Raw genomic sequence first — 20701 nt, 5'->3', positions numbered from 1 at the left:
AACTTAAAATTTTAAAAGGAAATAAATATTAAAAACTCAAAAGCTCTTAGCTTATTAAAATTCAAGTGATTTATTTATGTAACCAAAAGAATGAAAGTTCAAAGAATTGGCACAATTCCAACAAAAAAACCTGGACTTCATATCAATTTTTGTATCCATTAGACACACTCTCTTTATATTAAAATCCTAATTCCTTTCATCCATTTATCAAATTTTTTGTAATGATTTTCTTATTAATAGCATTAGTATTAGTATTACTCTTTACATCCTAACCACAATTTCCTCCCAGTTCCTCTATCCCACCTCCCCTATGCCCTCCCCATTCGCTCCTTCTCCATTTCTGTTAAGATAAGGGCAGGCCTCCCATAGATGTTAGCCGAATATATTACCATATTAAATTGCATAAAGCATATTAAATTGCAGTAAGACTAAGCATCTCCCCATGTATTAAGGCTGGACAAGGCAACTCAGTATGAGCACTAGAGTTCCAAAAGTTGGTAAAAGAGTCAGAGACAGCCCTTGCTCCTACCCTAAAGAGTCCTACAAAAAAAAGCATGCTACACAATTGTGACATATGTGCAGTCTCATGCAGGGTCCCTACTTGAGCTTCCTTTGGGGTTTATGCCCAAGAGTGGTGTAGCTGGGTCTTGAGGTAGATTGATTCCCAATTTTCTGAGAAACCACTATATTGATTTTCAAAGTAGTTGAACAAGTTTGAACTCCCACCATAAATGAACAAGTGTTCCCTTTGCTCCATGTCCTCACCAGCATTCCATCTTACACTTGTTAGAATGGCTAAGATCATTAGGCAGTTCTTAATGAGTTTTTTTGATGTTTCATCACAAGAAAAAATTTACTTCAATAAGATATTTGAAGAATACAAACTGCTTTTATATTTTCAATACTGTTTTTAATTGGTATAATTTAAATTTTTACTAGGAAGTAGTATGTATATATTCATGATAGTCTTTTGTATTATCCCAATATATCTTGAATATGTAATTATTAATATTTTCAAAACACAACTAGCAACAGAAGAAAATATGTTGTAATTTATATTGAAGGTGAGAATGGCGACCACTGGGCTTTATAACAGTTGATAAATACTTGAAATGATTAGAGCAGGTTCAAAGAGAAAGGAAAATGTATTTCCATTAAAAACATACTGTACTGACTTAAGGGGAGAATTTTCAAATAGCCTTCACATAATATGAGTAGGGAGTTCCTTTTCCTTGTCTGTGATAGAGATAGTATCTCACTTTCTTTTCTTCAAAATTTATTATTTGGGTTATTCACTATAATGAAGACAAATTTTAAGATGCTAAATATAAATAGATTTGAAAAGAATTTCAGCTCTCCTTGATTTCTTGCCAAATGCAACATGAAAACAATCTCAAACATTCTTTGGTATGACCCATGTGCTGGGAGCAGCAGAAACACTTTGCATGGTATAGAAAAGGGATTGTAATCGTCATGGAAGCTGACTTAGCATGTTATATAAGACTGTTAAGTGTGTCTGCTGTTGAGCGCAAGGTCAGCATGCTGAGAGTTGAAAGATGGAAACAAAGTAGAAAGTTAGGACAGATTGTAACCTTCATCCTGTTCTCCGCGGCTCAAGTAGAAACTGTTTGGGTGAGGTATTTGTCGTGAACTGCTATGCCATGCCTTAGAGAGCTGTGAAGGAGGCAGGCCAGCAGGAACTAGAGACCAAGCAGGATGTCGCAACACAAGAATGACCAACGTACTGGGGAAATGTGGAAAGACATCAGCACCAACCTTCAGAGGGCAAACCATAGCTACAGGACCTCTTACATTCTGCCTTCCTTTTTCCAACTCCAAACTTGCCTGGAAGTTTCTATCCAGGGAAATTTGAGGAAATGTAGTTCTGCTTTACTGACTTCATAGGGGACGAAGCCTACACCTGGGATAGCTATATAGCTTAACCATCCAAAACAGGGTGCTCTTGGGGAGCTATTAATAGCTACAAGAGGAGAAAAGCCAGCACTCACGATGTAGGATCAGTCTGCTGTTATGCTCATTGCCTTTACTTCTTCCCTGGAAATAAATGACAACGGAAACATCTCAGGAAGAAAAGAAATTTGGTCCCTTAGTAACAGAAGCTGTGTTCTCATGAAGGTTGCTGGAGGCCTGACTCAAGCTTCTACAGGTTAAACCAGTGAGCCCTTGCAGAAACAGGGTTGGCTGCAGTTCTCTGAGGACTAAAATTAGTGCACTTAATTGAAATGCCTTATAAATACCTTCTGTTGTTCATGAGGGGACAGGTTTCTCTTTCAGCAAGAACAAAACTAAGCAAATAATGCTTCTTAAGAAAATACTTATGATTTTCCTTGGGCTCAGGGTATGCAGGAAAGATTATAGTAATTTTAGAATTTCTTGCACAAAACAAGGCTTGTAATCTACTCTCCTTACCACAACAGGGAAACGTTATCATACATTGGATCAGGGTGGCTATCACTATTCAGAAAATTTCCCAAATGTCCCACAAAACATACTCATTTCAAAAACAGATCAGTAATTAGAAGAAAATGATCGATGGGAAGAATGTATACCTGGCAATTACTCATAAAATGTAACTTGAATTTGAACCCTATTAGGAGGAAATAAGATCAGTAATCTGAGAAGAAAGATGGCAATGATGTGATGGTGTAAGCATCAATTTATTATGAAAGTCTTGCAGACATCCCTCAAATGTGCCTTTTAAATAGATTTTCTAATGAGGTGAGCCATTTATCGGTTGCTCTGGAAATTAACTCCCCTGAAGTTTTTCCTTTTCTTGGCACTTATCCCAGATAAGCAGGTGCACTGCTTGTTAGGATGGGAGTTTAGCAGAAGGAAATTATTTGGGGGAAATCTCCAATTTGGACTCAAAGTACAAGTTTAACTTACATCTGCCTGCCTATCAATCATCTATCTATCATCTGTTGCTCTGTCTCTATCAATCACTCTATCTATCTATCTATCTATCTATCTATCATCTATGTATATCTATCCATCTAGCATTTATGTATCTATCTTTACCTTTGTTTCTAAGTATCTGTTTATGTATGTATGTATGTATGTATGTATGTATGTATGTATCTGTCTATCAAATCTATTTATATATCCATCATCTGTTTATTTATCCACCAATAGTCTATCCACCAATCATCAATCTATCTGTCTACCTGTCTACCTGTCTATCTATCTATCTATCTATCTATCATCTATCTATCTGTCTACCTATCTTCTATCTTCTATAATCTATCTCTATCTGTCTGCCTGTCTGTCTGTCTTTTACCTAGTTGCATACCTAACTGCAACTGTATATAAAGAAGCATTTATCACAATGGATAGATAGATAGATACATAGATAGATAGATAGATAGATAGATAGATAGATATAGATATAGATAGATATAGATATGAGTTGGGCTGAACAAAACAGATTTTTAGACTTTATCAATTCTTATGTGTTCTGGGATTGAAAAGATGCCTATCATTTTGTGTGCTTTTTTCTGTAATTCAAGTCCTTTCTCAAAGTCCACATTTTCTCTCAATTTCCCAGGCTATCTTGTTGTTTAGGCCACTATGACTAAAAGGTTGCATTTTATTCCCAGTTCCCTATGCTTAGAAATACATTTAAGAAGCAGAGGGTTCTATATATAGTCCATTGATCCCTAGTTGATAAAAATTAATGAGCCTTCATAACCTGAGGAAAAAGATAATGAAAAATGTGTTCATTTTAAATATGCATTTTTAAATATAACATTATATAATTTCTATATTTTTGGTCTTGAAATACTTTTTGTTGGAGATATGGTAAAACCATATATACATTATTTATATTATTTTTTAAATTAAAATTTGAAAATTCTATGTCCCCTAGGTAATGAGTTGCAGAATCAAGACACCTAATAATACAAAACCATTGACATTTTTGTTTTGTTTTGAGATTGGATCGCATTATGTAGCTCTGAATGTCCTGGAAGTCCTATGTAGACCATACTGACTTCAGATTTACAGAGATCCACCTGCCTCTGCCTCCCAGGAGCTGGGATCAAAAGAATGTGCCATCATGCCTAGCTCAAACATTAAGACTTTAAAAGATAGATATTATTATACACCATACCATATACTGAGACTCATTATTTTTTGGAAGTTTAGCCATCACATATCATTTAGTGCTGTTTGAATTTGTATTACTAGGGAAACCTTTCCATAACTTTAACAAATGTGTCCATCATAATTTCTACATCTTATTTATTGCATGTGTGAGTTTGTAAAAGTGCACACATGCATGCCAAAGCATACAATATGGAGGTCAGAGGTCAACTTGTAAGAGTTTTCTCTCTATGAAATAGGTCCTAGAGATGGAGCATGGTACCTGTCATGGCAGCAAGTGATGTTACATACTGAGTTATTTCACCACACATTATTGTAATTTCCTTCTGTATTATTTACTAATATTGCTTTTCAAAAGTTGTATTTATTTCATTGTGTGTTATGTAAAAACCACACATCTTCTCCATTGATCTTCTAGGATCTTTAAAGAGCCTCCATATTGACTTCTGTAGTTGCTGCATTTTGCTCCTATACTATTATATAATGTGTACTACTATAATCCCCTTAGAAGTGTGTGAGGAATCTTTTATCTTCCACATTCACACTTCTGGTTTTGTAATTTTTATGATATTTACTCAATTTGGGTGAGATGAAAGTCAATATAGTTTTTTTAATATATTTGAATTTTTTAATAGCTAAGACTTTTAAAACAATAGTCATATATGTTTTGACAATTTGTACTTCATATTTGGGTATCCATTTCATCTGCTTATTTATTCATGAAAGTTTTGGTAGTTATTTTTTTACTTCTTCGTGTATTCTAGCTATTAATCCCCTTTCAGATGTATAGCTGAGAAAAAATTTCTTCCATTTTGTTTGCTGTCTATTCATTTACTGTTTTCTTTGCTGTACAGAATATTTTTTAATTTCATGCAATCTCATTTATCAATTCTTGTAATTATCCTGAGCTATTGCATCTCTTTTTATGTCTATTTTTACATGTTAATATATTTTATTCTAGTAGTTTCAAAACCTTTGTTTCATATTCTATATTTGTTAAATTTTATATTTCTTTGAAATATAGCATGTAAAATAATGTCTTTTATTCCTCATTTTTTGTTTGTGAAAATATACATAGGTAGTGTGTGTGCACATGTTTGTGTGGCTGTATGTACATGAACACATATGTGTGTAGGCCACAGGTTGATTTCCAATACCTTCTTTAATTACATTCTGTCTTATTTTTGAGACAAAAATCTCTTCTTGGATTTGGAGAGCATTATTTGGCTAAGTTGGCTGGCTAATATGCCCCAGGGTTTTACTTATCTCTATTTCCCCCCAGGACTGGGTTTTAAAACACAGAAATCCTTTATATGGATGCTGGGATCCAAATTAAGGTCCTCAAGCTTGAAGAATAAGAACTGTATCCAATCTGCCATTTTGATTTTGCTACTATGTCATTGTAACAAAAATAGACATCAGACGTTATGAAACCTCTAGCATCCTTTTTGTTCGGGATATGTTCCCTATTAGGATCATTTGTGCTTCTAGATGAATTTAATGGTTGAAATACCTACTTAATTGGGCATTTCCCTAAAACATTTTATAGGGATTTTGTTAAGTCCATAGATTTCTTTTGGTATATAGACATTTTTACAAAAGTAATTCTACGAATTCAAGAGCATGGGAGATATTACCATCGTCTAGGGTCTTTTTCTTTCTTTCTTTTTTTTTTTTTTTTTTAGTGTTTTCAATTTTACATGCCAGAGTTTTAATTCCCTTATTATATTTAGACTTATATTTACTCTTTTGATATTTTGAGATTACTGTAAATAGGACTGATTTATTTACTTATTTATTTGTTAGCATGTCCATTATTGGTGCATGGAGAAGCTGTTGATTTTTTTCTGCTGACTTTGTAGCTTACTACTTTGTTGAAGATGCTTATTAAATCTAAGAGGTTTTGGTAGTGGTTTGAGGGTCTTGTAAACTATAATCACTGAAAGCAGAGATAATTTGGCTTTCTTGTTTGCTATTTATATCTCTTCCATCTTTTTCTTTTCACCTTTGCCCTAATTCTCAGGCTGTCCTTTAAATATGGTGATATTCAATAAGAGTGGAGATAGAGACACTTGTCTTATTCTTGATTTTAAGAGAAATATTTTCAGATCTTCCTTACATCACATAATGCTAGTTGTTGGTTTATCACTTTTAAAAACTTTTATTGTAACAATATGTGTTCCTTCTGTTCTTCAGAGTTTTTAGTCATGAAGGGATGTGGAGTTCTATCAAAGACTAATTTTTCATTTATTGAAATGATCATGTGATTTTTCCATGGGTGTATTTATGTGCTGTACTGCATATTGCATTCTGTATGTTAGAACACCCCTGCATGCCTGAAAATAAGCCTGCTTTGTCATGGTATATGGTCTATTAAATATGTTATTAAATTTGATATGAAAAAAGTTGAGCATTTTTGTATGTATATGCATCATGATAATTTATTTTTCTTTTAGTGTAATTTGAAATTGATTACCAAGGTTATATTGATTTTGTAAATGTTTGGCAGTATTATTTTGGTTTCCATTTTATAGACTACTTTGAAGAATGTTAACATCAATTCATCTTTAAAGTATGGTAGAACTCATCCGTGAATCCATTGTATCCTGGATTATTTTTAATTGGGAGGCTTTACTATTTCTTTGAGCCCATTGATACTTGTAGATCTCTTTTAAGTTGTTTGTATCATCTTAATTTGACTTTGAAAGGTTGTAAGTGCCTACAAATATATTCATTTCTTTTACATTTTTTATTCTCTTGGAATGTAGGCTTTAAAATTATCCCTTAAAAACTCGCATTTTATTACTGTTTATTATAATATTATATATTTTAATCTTTAATTTTGTTAATTTATCTTATCTCTTTTTATGATTAGCTTGGTTAGGTGTATAATTATATTAACCCTAGTAGAATTCAGATGATGAAAATAATTTTAAAACCTTCTCCAAGATTAGACCATAAAAGCCCAAAGATATGGATTTTTTTTGTTCATCTTAATGTTTTTATTCACATCCCAACTTCCTGATTTTTTAATGAGATTTTTATCTTTAAAATTGAAGCTGTTTTATTAATTTGTTTAAGCACACAAAACAGGTATTATGGTTAGTGTAGTCAACTTCACAGAATCTAGAATCACACTGAAGTTTTGCCTCTGGACTTTCTGGTGGGTGATTGATTATCTTGCTTTCATTAATTGAGAATGGAAGATCCACCCATGGTGAGTGTCACCACTCCCTAGTCAGGACCCTTGATTCTAAATATAAAAAAGAAGCTGATCACAGCATTAATTCACCACTCTTGGTTTCTGAATACCAATGCAATGTGAGCAGCAGCTTCAAGCTCCTGCTTTTTTGACTTGCTTTTGATTAGTTAAGAAGCACCAGTTGTCAAGATACATTCATCTAGGTGTTTAAGACACGGCTCAGTGGTCAAGAGCACTTGAGCAAATGCTATTTTTACAGAGGACCAGAAGGGCTCACCTACATTGGATGGCTCACAATTTCCTGTAACTTTAGCCCAGGGGAATCAGAAATTCTCTTAGTGCCTCCACAGAACTGATTTATTTCTGTCTGTTTTCCTGCTTCTGTCTCTGTCTGTCCATCCCTCCCCCAACTCACAAATGTACTCACACTTAATAAAATTAAAAAAAAAATCCCAAGAAGATATTCTTATATAAATCATTCATACTGTCTCTTTTTTGTTTGTATGTTTAACTTATCATATCTAACTAAGCAAGCCACTTCATAGGAATGATTTTTAAAATTATTTCATTAGACATGTTATGGGAATGGAGGGGAGGGGATGGGGGAAGGTGGGGTCGGGGGCGGGACGGGCAAGGACAGGGGAACCCATGGCTGATGTGTAAAATTAAAACACAAATATAATAAAAAAAAAAGACAAGCATAATGCAAGTATATGAGATGCTGTGAACATATGTATCCATATCCTACCATCCTTGCTCTTTCCTCTCTTGCTCACTCTCCCATGTTAGGCTTCTTCTTTTATGCTATGGGTACATGTTTTAGTTTATAAGATCTAAGGCCCACAAATGAGAGCAAATGTGATCTTTGTCTTTCTGAGACCAACATAGTTTTTGTTTCATTGGAATGATATTTTAGATTTCCTTATGCTTGAGGTAATTAATTTTGTTTCATGCTAGCTTGGCAACAAACACACAACAATCTATAAATGCACAAATACTTGTTTTCTTTTTCTTTTTCATTCCTTGTTATACCTATGAGCCAAAAGATACTTCATACTATGTGTAGCATAGGTATGGAAAGATACAATATCCTACCTCCCAACATGATGATCATAGCTGACATTCCTATAATCAAAGGTAGTGTCAATGTAAACAGAAGACATTTATTTAAACAGAAATTTATAAGACCCAGGAACCTTCAAAACTGATGACCCAAATGGCCATGAAAACTCATTTTTATGCTTTGGTTTGGTGACAAATTGGGGGTCTTCTCAAAAGGTGGTCGGAAGGAATGGAACAATGCCAAGTGTGAAAGGCTGGGAGAGGCTACAGCATAGGCTCGCTCTGCTTATTTCTGGCTCTCTGTTGTCACCATTCCTTCCCCTGGGATGATGAATGCCTTCTCTAATAAAAGTCTTATGACTTTCATCAGATAAGGTGAGTTGTTTATGACTCGAATTCACACACATATGCAGGGAGATTATAATATTAATAGGATATTTTTGAGGGGTGGGAGTTATCTTTAGCAGAGTTTCTAGTTTCTGTGGCCCACTCTAGAGAGAGGGATTCTAGTTTGTAAAGCATCCTTCATGGGGAAAAACAGAGCAGGAAAAAGAACAGCAAGACTGAACATTCAAAAAATATCATACTTTTGGAGTATGATTTTTCTGAGTACCAATAGTTGCATTCTGCCTTGAAATTCCCCAAATGATGAACTGTAACCTGTAATTATAAGATAAAACATTTTTTTCTCCTGTAAAAGAAAGATACCCATTTTTCTATTAGTAAAAAGCTCGTATTTTCACATGCTTAGTCTTTAAAGTATAATACAGTCCCTAGCGTTCATGGCATAGTTAAAGGAACTCAAACCTTGTTTACACCTTTGTTTGCAGCACAGGAAGTCCTCTATTTCTCATGGGTCTAGCACCAGTTACCTGGACTATCTTAGACTTCAATATTTGCAGCACAGTTTGCTGGTATTGGGAGGCAGTGGGGAACCGCACATATATTTGCCCATAGTCATGTTCCTAGTTGCCTCAAACGTAGCAGTTGAGTGAAAACAGAGTAATTCAGGTTCCATCTAAGCACACATTGGCAAATGACTGAAGATTGAAGGTGTTTGGGAAATATTAGACTGAGAGAGTCTTAAAAGCAGAAGTAAAATACCCATGCCTCCCATGTTAAAAAAACACAAAACTTAATTTATTGTTCCTTTATTTATTTACTGTTCCTTTGTATAGACCTCTTCCTAGAAATACAAATGTGTATGTGATATAAACTAAAGTAAATAGAGGAAGAGAATAGAAGAGGGTCGGATAGACTGAGAGCAATGATTTTTTATTTTTGTTTTTGTTTTTGCTTTTTGTTTGTTTTTTTTCTTGTTTTAGGTTGTTATTTCTTAGTGTGTACTTATGCAATTTTTACCTAAGGGCCTTACTTTTATAGTTAAAAATATAGAAAAAAGGAATAATCACTAAAATTTGGAATCAAGTGAAATGAATTAATCTCCATCACATTATGATCATGAGTAAAGAAGTACTTTCAATATTTTTGAGATACAATCTGACCCTGTCTTTAGTGGAACAGAGTTCAAATACCCAAAACTTCTGTCACTCTATCATAAGTAATTTTGTCATTTTAGTTACACTTGCAACTGCATACAATAAAGAGGGAAAATTATAGTGTTCTGCTCAAGGGTCAGCATTTTAACACAAGAGAAAGAGCTGTGAACATTAAAAACAAAGAGGATGAATCCCATGTTCTAAAATTTTATTTGGAAATAGGAGCTCATGAAGCTTGTTGGCATTTCTTTTTCTGTGGTTCTATCTCTCCAAAAACTTCAAGGTCGTGACAACTCAGTGGAGAAAGGCTTTTGATTAGTTTTTTAGCTTTGAAATACCATTTGTAATGGAAGTTGGACTTAGTAAGTGGCTGATTGCACAGAAACAAAGCCAAATCAGCTTTGAACATTTTCTTCCATTGCAAAAGAAAGAAACTGGATCTGGAGGGATGGATCAGTGGCTAAGATCACCTGTTCCTCTTACAGAGGACTCCAGTTTTGTTCCGCATAACCAGGTGGTGTCTCACAACTATCTTATTAGTCACTCTAGTTGGAGGATGCCCAACACCTTCTGTTGACCTCCAAGAAAACTAGACATACAAGTGGTGCACTCACATACAAATAGACATAAATCTCATACACATAAAAATAAATAAAGCTTTCAATAAAAGGAAAAATGGTTTAAAAATCCATATAAAATATCCATATATACCTATGGGTATAAGGATCTGGGGGTAAGACTCTATACTCTAAGGAGATATATACATATATACTTATGTATGTTTGTGCATTTGATGCATTAGAACAGAAGGACAGGGAATTTTCAAGAGAACATTAAGAGTAACTAAAATTAGTAAACGTTGATGCTCATGGAAAGCAGAACAGTCATTTCCCATTTTGTCAATTTCACCAGGTAGAAATAGATTTTTAGAATTCTTACACTTGCACAGTTCGGGCAGAGTGGGAGTGAAAGGAAGCTTCTTTCCAGTCTGTCAGGCAGGAGGGAGTGAACTGTCTGCCCTTAGACGGTCATTGCAGGGACCAATGCATTTGTGTGCACATGTTATTAGTGATCTCCTGGCTTCCATGCTTGGCAAGGGACAGCAGCTATGTCTGCAAAAATGACAGCTCTGCCAGATTTTCCACTGGCTTCTCCCACTCCTGGGTAAAGTGCATATTCAGCTCATGAAGAGGGACAGCAGTTTATCCTGAGAATTACCACTATCACTGAGCATGCAGACGTGAAGGTCACAGGAGTAGGTCAAATTAGAATTTATGGTCATGAATTTCATCCGATTCCCTGCAGGCTGCAATTGCCTTGCACCTTCTACCATCTATCTTCCCTCTAGTTCTGATTTCAGACTCCAATACAACATGCAGCCATCATACCCTCTCATAGACTGTGAGTTATATAAAATCAAATCCGAACAAGACATCCTGTATCATTGATGCACAGCCATTTTGCTTTTGTACTCCAACACTAAATGATACTCTGGGAGACAAAAGGATTGTATATAAAATATTCAATCTATTTATATCTAAAGTTTCCTTAGTCACTTACTTATTTATCTTGACATATAGGGTTTGTTTTTTAGTTCTAATCCCTTTCAACACTAGTAGTTTTGTCTCTTTTCTTTTCTCTTTCTATTCTTTTAATTAATTATTAGTTTCCTAGCTCAGTCATGAATTCCTCGAATCTACCCACAGTCCACTATTAAGTCTGGCTGCCTGATAACAAAATTAGAAGACTGAGGATTTCCTCAGTGAATATGAATAATACTGTAATCTTCCTAATATCCTCTTTCTTATATTGTAGATTAATACATTCTTATGCATATAAGCAAAATTTGTTCTGTCATCTGGATATTGCTACTGCCATTTTCCTAGTTAGATAATTATTGCTGTTATGGAAAACCATGGTCAATAGCAAGTTGAGGAGGAAAGAGGTTTATTTGTCCTACACTTTCGCATCTTAGTTCATCAGTGAAGGAATCAGGACAGGAACTCCAATAGGGCCAGAACCTACAGGCAGGAGCTGATGCAAAGACATTGGTGTGGTGCTGCTTACTAGTTTAATCATCATGACTTACTCAGCCTGCTTTCTTAGAGAACCCAGGCCTATTAGCCCCAGGTGTCTCCACCCACAATGAGCTGTGCCCTTACCCATCAATTTCTAATTAAGAAAATACCCTGCAGGCATGCCCACAACCTGATCTTATGGAGGCATTTTCTCAATTGAGGTTTCCTCCTTTTGAATGACTCCAACTTGTGTCAAGTTGACATAAAACTAGCCAGCACAGCCATTTCTGTCAACTAAGTTTCCCCCTCAAGCAATGATTAAATTGCTCTGGCCTAGGCCCCAGTGTCAATTGCTAAAAATCTTTAGCTGATATTTTTAAGAAGCATATTGAATGTTTAATTTTGTAAAATTTCCCAAGATTTATCATGTAAATCTGTTTATTCTTCTACTATAACTCTACCTCTTTATGTTTTGTAATTATCTTGTTACACGTTTATTTTATAGTTTGAGTCCTGTAAGAGAAAAATACTTTACTGTTTTTTATCTTTATTTAATTCTCCCTAGTGTTCTTGAGTGATGATTAAAATTGCTAAACAAATGGAATAATACTTTATATTTCCATTTGCTCTGAGTAGACAGAAAATGTCATATGTCCATTAGGGCTTTTATAAAACGAATCTTCTCAGTAAGGTTAAAATTAGTACAAGTATTAATTAACTGTATTGAATTGTGTCCTAAGTGGTGTTTTTTTGGGAGTATAGATAACATAATCCATAGAATTTCAATCTATATACTAAGTGACTTTTCAGATACTGAAATATTCAGGACTATTCTAGGACAAAGCATCAAGCCAAAACAACAGAATGAGGAGATGCGTCATTTTTTCTGTAGCAGCCTAACCATGTTCTGATAGATGATAGAAATTAATACTGTAAATTACGTAGAAAAGAAGAAAATATGATGTCATTACAAATTCCTTGAGTGCATTGCTGATTTCTCCAGTTTGGGCTTAATTTTCAATTTGAAACAATCAGAAGACACTGAAACAGGTGTTTGACTCTACTGTGGCAATGAAGATCAAGATTCTTACCTCCATGTAATCAACCAAAATACACAAGACTAGTGGTCCATCATACGAGAAATTATTATTATTATTATTATTATTATTATTATTATTATTTCGAGATATAGCTTTGCGCCTTTCCTGGAACTCACTTGGTAGCCCAGGCTGGCCTCGAACTCACAGAGATCTGCCTGGCTCTGCCTCCCGAGTGCTGGGATTAAAGGCGTGCACCACCACCGCCTGGCATGAGAAATTATTGTAAAATTACTACACTTAATAAGCTTTTCAAACAACCCTTTGACTGAACATCACATTGCTAAAGACATGAGTTTACAGTGCATGTAAGAACAACACAGCACCTACATCTATAGCCCAGGAAACGGTTTGGAACAGAGGAGATAGAAAGGCTGTAAAAACAAAAACAAAACAAACAAAAATGTAAATTTCCTATTTATTTCTTTTTAAATATCTAAGCATAATATTGTTGATGTTAGAAATTCCAGTGCCCAAAGTCTCATAAGACAAATGAGTTCACAGGGAGGCTCTTTAATGCAATTGTTTTGTTTTAAATTAAGTTCACATTTCTTGTATACCTTTAATTTTATCGAGAATCATACATGAATACTATAGTGATATTTTATTTGTATTGAAATGTGATTTTATTTGTATGTTAATAAAGTTGCCTCGAGGTCAGAGCAAGTCAAAGCAGAAGCTGGGCAGTGGTGGTACACGCCTTTAATCCCAGCACTTGGGAGGCAGAGCTAGGTAGATCTCTGTGTGTTCAAGGACACAGCCATCATGGCAGACACACACCTTTAATCTCAATACCAAGCATAGAAGACCTGGAGGTCTGTACAAACAGGCAGTGATGAGGAGGTCTTGTGGCTGGGTTTACAACCAATGAGAAAACATAACAGAAAGTCTATAAAAAGGACAGGACACACAGAAGTAGGTCTCTTGCAGAGAGGAAGAACAGCAGAAGCTGTGAAGAGTAAGGTTTTCCACTCTTGCTCTGACCTCGTGGGTTTTAACTCTGCAGCTGGCTCTGTGTTTCTTATTTAACAAGACGGTTACATCTACAGAATACAATAGCTACATCCTTTCCACTCCTTCCTTCCCCCTTCCAACTCTCCTGCACACCTACATCCTCACCAATTCATAACTTCTTTGGTTGTTACTATATACACACACAAATCACTTTTACACACACCTACATAGGTACATATGAATACAGCTTGCTTAGTACATTTAATGTTGCTTGTATGTGTATACATTTAGGACAGACCATCCCCATCAAGGGATATGTCCCGGTAAAGACTGATTCTTCTAATCTCAGCAGTTCTCACTTGCCTGTAGCTCTTCATCTAGACATAGGGCCAGGTGCTATTTTCCTGATCTACTTACTTATTTGTGCCTATAAGAATAAATGTTTAGGGTTGGGGATTTAGCTCAGTGGTAGAGTGTTTGCCTAGCAAGCGCAAGGCTCTGGGTTCGATCCTCAGCTCAAAAAGAAAAAAAAAAAAAAAGAATAAATGTTTAAAATGCAGTCAGGGTTATACTGGGTCAGGAAACTGAAAGTGGTAGGTTCTCCTCTTACTTCAAAGGCCTCACCAGCCATAGGTGATTAGCTAAACTATAGGGCCATGATGGCCCTAAATGCCCTCTTCTTGTTTTTTAATTCAAATAAGATTTCTGTATTTATGCCAGGATATAAGTGCCACAACTAAGCATTTTAGAATATCTTGCTAATTTGGTCACTGTCATGGCTCCTTGGAGTTACAGTTGGGCATAAGTTCATAGCCCATTTTTAAATTGAGTCCTTTGTTGTCTTGATCCTTTGTGTTTTGAGTTCTTTCTATATTCTGTTTATTAATCCTCTATCAGTTGTATAGCTGGCAAGGATTCCCTGTTGCTCATGGTCTTCCTTTTCACTCTGTTGATTGTTTTCTTTGCTATAGAAAGACTTTATAGTTTTATGAGATCCCATTTCTCAATCACTGACCCTAGTTCCTGAGTAAATGGAATACTTTTCAGAAAATCTTTTCTTACAAATATATGATACGGCATTGCTTATGTATTCTTGTAGTTTCAGCTTTTCAGATTTCACACTGAGGGCTTTGATCCATTTAGAATTGATTTTTGAGCAGGTTAATAGATGTGGGTAAAATTTCATTTTTGAACATCCAGTGTTCCCAGCACCATTTGTTGAAGATGCTTGTTTGTCAAATATCAGATTGTTATAGTTACATGTGCTCATCTTTGAGTCTTCTCTTGTGGTCTACTGACTGACATGTTTGTCTTTGTGATAGTACCATGCTGTCTTTATTACTATTGCTCTGTAATATATGTAGCAATCTGGTACAGTAATCCCCAGAGAATTGTTGCTCAGGATTTTGTTGGCTATTCAAAGTCTCCTGTGGTTCCATGCAAGTTTTAGGATGCCTTTTTCTTCTGCAGTGATGAGTATTGTGGGGATTTGGATTGGGATTGCACTGAAATTGTAAAGTGCTCTTGGTAGGATTTTTTCCACAATATTAATTTTACCAATCTATGATCATGGGAGATCTTTGTCCACTTCTAATGTCTTCAATGATCTCTTTCTTCAGAGATTTAAAGTTTTAATTATAAAAGTCTTTTACCTCCTTGGTTAGGTCTATTTTTATGTTTTTTTTTTCTAAAGGATATTGTGAATCAGTGTGTCTATGATCTCTTTCTATTAGACTTTTCATAGTGTACCATAATTACTTCACATTTCTTTTGTGGGCCTGTTCTGTTTTCAATTTTTAAAATATTCTTTGCTTAAGTGATTCAATTACTCTACTTTATCTTCAAACACTGATACTGGTTGTAGTATTAAGGCAGCTCCACGTAGTTAAAAGGGAGGTTTATTTTGTGGGGTAACTTACAAGTAAAGGGATAGGTTACAGGGTCCCGGAAAGGTGTAGTGCAGTCCAGTGGTGTTCTCTGGAGAACTCTGCTTGATCTACCTCCAGCATCCAGGATCCAGGAACCAAGAGAGCCAACACATCCGGATCTTGGGTCTTAAGGGCTCCTGTCTTGACCCTGCCTTGTAGTCTTGACAGTTACTGAGGTCTCACTGGGGGTAGTGCTTCCAGGTTAAAGCTGGAACAGCTACCCACTACACACTGGTGCTCTTTCTCCTTAATTCCCATTGGTAAACCTCCCACCTGTTTTCTACTCCACCTATGGAGTTTTTCAATTCCATCACCATCTCATTCTGTGTTCTCTTCAATAGTTCCATCTTTTGACTGGAGTCAGTGTTCATACTCTGATTTGTCTTTGTCTTTTTATTTTGCCATGCATTTGTCTTTTCTTGTACACAGCACTCAGGCATTTATAGCTATCACCTTTAACTTCACTAAGCCATTTGTTTATTTCTTCTTTAAATTCTTTGAATTCTCTGATGAAGTTTATGACTATTATGAGGTTATCATCTATATCCTGGATTACTTCTAGATGATATTTTTAGAACATTTCTTTAGGACTTTAGGGGAAGGCATCCTATTTTGGACATTCATTTTGTTTGTGATTCTGTGATGTGACTTTGACCTGTGGACTACTTTCTTTGATTGTGTGATTGTAGCCTACAAGCTGGTTATGAGAGTTGGTAAGAAACAAGTCAAGCTAAGGCCAGTCATTTCTAATTAAGAAAAAGCCTCCATGTGTGATTTATTTGGGAGCTGGGTAGTGGGCTCCCCAAAAGAGCAAAATACCAACAACATAGCACTTATACATCAGTGCAAAATAAGTCCAGCTATTAGCCTTCATGATGGGATGCCAATTTCTTGGTTGTGATTCTGCAGTTTATAAATTTAAAATATCTGAAATTAAAATTTAATTGAATCTAATACTAAGAAACATCTTATATCATAAACAAAAGTGCTATTGGTTCAGCAACACCACACTGTATCATACTCTGCTTTAGCCATATTATCATGAATTCAATTTGTTTTCATGTTTTAATCTTTCCTTTCTCAGACTTCTCACTTGGTAGCTTCAAAATACCTGACCAGCTCAGGCATCTCCATGTGGAATAAAATACTTTTTTCATTTTAAACATCAAGAAATACCCTCCAAGAATATGCCCATCCAAAATTACACCCTAAAATTGATTATGAATTAATGTTTAAGTTTGTTTGATATCACATAGCATAGTAGTTAGGTCTTCTGCAGGAGGCCTAACCATGTGCAAAGTCTATTTCCATCACTTTCTATCAATGCAAACTTTCTGAGCTTCAGTTTTACAGTATTTTATAGAGGAAATAAAATATTATATACACTTCATTTGGGTTATCAAAAGAAAAATAGTGAGTTAATACATGTAAATCAATTAATTTTTACAACAGTCCTCATTGTTAGGTGTGAAATTTAACTCACAGAGAAGTGAAAGTTGAGTTACAGGACAGACTCTCTCTCTCTCTCTCTCTCTCTCTCTCTCTCTCTCTCTCTCTCTCTCTCTCTCTTTCTCTCTGGTAGTATACATAATTAGGTTTATCTTTTCCCATTTATTGAAAAAGGTTCTTTTCTCATACAACATATAATGCTTACATTTTCCCCTCCCTGTACTCCTCCCAGTTTCTCACCACCTTCCCTTCCATCCAGATCCACACCCTTTCTGTCTCTCATTAGAAAATAAAACAGGTTTCTAAGATACCAAAAAAACCTGTAACAATATAAAATATAAGATAATACAAAAAACGTTCACATTGAAGTTAGAGAAGGCAAACCAAAGGAAATAAAAGAGCCCAAGGGAAGGAACAAGAATCAGAGACTCATTTATCCACACACTCAGGAGTACTATAAAAACACTAAACTTAAAGTCATAAAGTCATAATATTTAGATGAGGACCTTTTGCAGACCTGTGTAGGCCTGGGCTTTGTGAGTTCATATGAGCTTTGCTTAGTTGTTTTAGAAGACTTTGTTCTCCCAGTGTCCTCTATCCCGTCTTGCTCTCAAACACTTTCTACCTTCTCTTCCATGGGGTTCCCTGAGCTCCGAAAGGAGGGGAATTGATGAAGACATCCTATTTAAGCTGAGTGTTCCAAAGTGTCTTACTATCTGTGTAATGTTGAGCTGTGGGTCTCTGTGTTTTTTTCCATATGCTGTAAAGGAAACTTCTCTGATGAGGGCTGGATAAATCACTGGTCTGTGAGTACAGAGATTATCGTTAGGAAACTATCATCTTGGCAATAACCCAAGTTACTTGGAGATTTCCATGGGACTCCTAAGGTTATATCATATATATATATGATATAACCTTATCTGGTATGAGGAACTTTATTTGGTGACAAGAAATGGCCAGTTGGGACCTGAACCAGGATTATATCTTTTTAAAGATCACTAGTAAGAGTTTTAATTGCCTTGTATAAGATTATTATTATAGTGTGGTTTGGGTATGATATCTGTAAACTATCAATTTTATGGATTGTCTTAAATAGATGTGTTAGATTTTTAAATTAACTATCTGCTTGGTTGAAAATCAGAAGTTCAATCTCAAGGCAGCAATGTTACCTTCATGAAAACAGCCTGACCTGACTGTATTCTATCCTTAGAGGTGCTAAATGCCTCTAGTGTGTTTAATCCTAAGGATAATCAAACTGAAACCAATTTTCTTAGACCTAAGAGGGGTGAGGAAAGAGTCTTTATTTATTCCAAAGTGAAAAATCTCATTGCAGTATTCTTCAACCAGAGGGAAGCTATCAGGGCTAAAGTATGTTTATTAAAACTGGAATATAGACCACTACATGTAATCTTTTAAATCACTTAATTACAATGATAAAATTTTCAATTGCAATTATAAAATTCAATTTTCTTTCCTTTTAACCTCAACATGCAGAGCAATGTTTTTCATTGACCTAAGGGAGCTACACATGAATGTAGCAAATGAAGTAGAAAGAAAAGAGGCACAGTGACAGTTAATAACTCAGCTAGTCTCCCTGACTCTTGCTGGTTTTAATCTAAGGTTATTGTGCACCCCTTGTGTCCACTATCTGCCATAGCAGTGGTTCTCAACATTGCTAATGTTGCTTTAATACAGTTCCTCATGTTGTGGTGATTCCCCACCTCCCACCATAAAATTATTTTTGTTGCTACTTTATAACTGTAATTTTGCTAAATGTTATGAATCATAATGTAAATATTTGATACGCAGGATATCTGATATGCAAACTTTGTGAAAGGATCATTCAACCCCTAAAGGGGTCATGACCCACAGGTTGAGAACCACTGCCCTAAAGCGAACAGGCGCTGATAAGTTCCCTCTGGAGTTCTCTTCTCTCCTTTCTTTTTCTCTTCTCTATGTGGGATCTGTAAAGTGTACCCTTCCCACTTCAGTAACACTGAAAACAAAAGAAAACAACCTAAGATTTAAATTCTCCTTCAAATACCTCTTATTCTTCATCACTGGTAGTAAAGAACACTCACTGTTTCCAAATTTCTCTCATGACCTGAACATACGCTGAGGACATCCTTATTATTTATGCCATGGTTTGTCTGTCATGTCTTCCTTTTTTTTCCTAACAGCATCATTTGTCACATGAAAACTCTATTTTTCTCAAATGATTTTTTTTTCTACTTGATTTTTAGCACTTCATATTCTCCTGGTCCTTCCCCTCAACCCATATTAAATCCAATTGCTTCCCCACTCCCCATTTCTAAAGTATCCCCAGCCTTCTAGATACTTTGGTCTTCTTGAGTCTCCTGTCTTAGAGGTCTCAATGAGCATCATGACTTTGATACCTTCCATCAGTTTGGTGTGTTCAAGTTCCTAACTCAAGTAAAATATCTCTTTTATAGATCAGATTGAAGTAGCTACACACCCAAGCATCACAGTAGGTGTGTGAAAGGTCTAAATCTCAACCACTTCTCTACTTCATTCTCCCCTCAATCCAGACCAAACAACAAAAAGCTGATGGTATATATCTCTAAGCCTCCCCATCTCAAGTAGATGCCACCACTACACCCCTAGTATCACTCAAAAAAAATTGTAAAATAACGTCAGCAAGATGCATACTTGTTGTAATATTTAGAACACATCGTTCATTTCTGTGTTCATTTGTTCAATGATTTTTTTTTTATTGTCTAGAGGTCTTTCTCTCTCACATGCTAAGGCAAAAATGAAAGAATTTATACATGCACCCTGAGTTGTACTACTGAAGTACATCAGTAGCCCGGTGGCAAGGTATACGTATTTCTTCTAGTCTGGGATGCACCATGATCATCCACTCTCTAAATTATTTTACTTGGCTCTTCACTGTCTGCCTGTTTATAGCCTGAGATCATTTTAACCCTCAGCACTAAACCTACTCAAACCCTCCAGTGACTTCCTATCGTAATCAGAATGAAAGCCTGATTTTGGAACACTTAACCTTTAGATGATATAGTACATTGATTTAATTCTGATCTTTTAAATATATCTAAGGGAGAAGATTGTTTGAAAAGCAAAACTAGTTTTTAAAATTCAGAAAAATAACTCTAAAACTTAATTACATATTAATGAAATCTCAGGTGCATTTTATGCAGTATTTCTCCATAACCACTCAAGCGGATATTAGAAACTACTTTTATGACTTCAGAGAAAATTTCAAATTTTCATATGATTAGAATAGCATTTTATAAATCCCAATTATTTTTTTCTCATTTAAACTCTCATTTTATAACTTAAAAAAATCTTCTAAGACACAATAATAGTGTGATTGTAGACTTAAGTTTTA

The 20701-nt window shown here is 35.3% G+C and overlaps 1 protein-coding gene across 1 annotated transcript in view; it reads left to right on the top strand.

Moving 5' to 3' along the window:
- Nucleotides 1-20701, top strand: part of Trdn (triadin) — a 124495-nt gene that overhangs the window by 50793 nt on the left and 53001 nt on the right. The window lies entirely within an intron of this gene.

Source organism: Onychomys torridus, chromosome 19, assembly GCF_903995425.1.
Source record: "Onychomys torridus chromosome 19, mOncTor1.1, whole genome shotgun sequence".
Lineage (NCBI taxonomy): Eukaryota > Metazoa > Chordata > Mammalia > Rodentia > Cricetidae > Onychomys > Onychomys torridus.
Note: the sequence above shows the minus strand (reverse complement) of the source record. Positions and strands in the feature narration are given on the sequence as shown.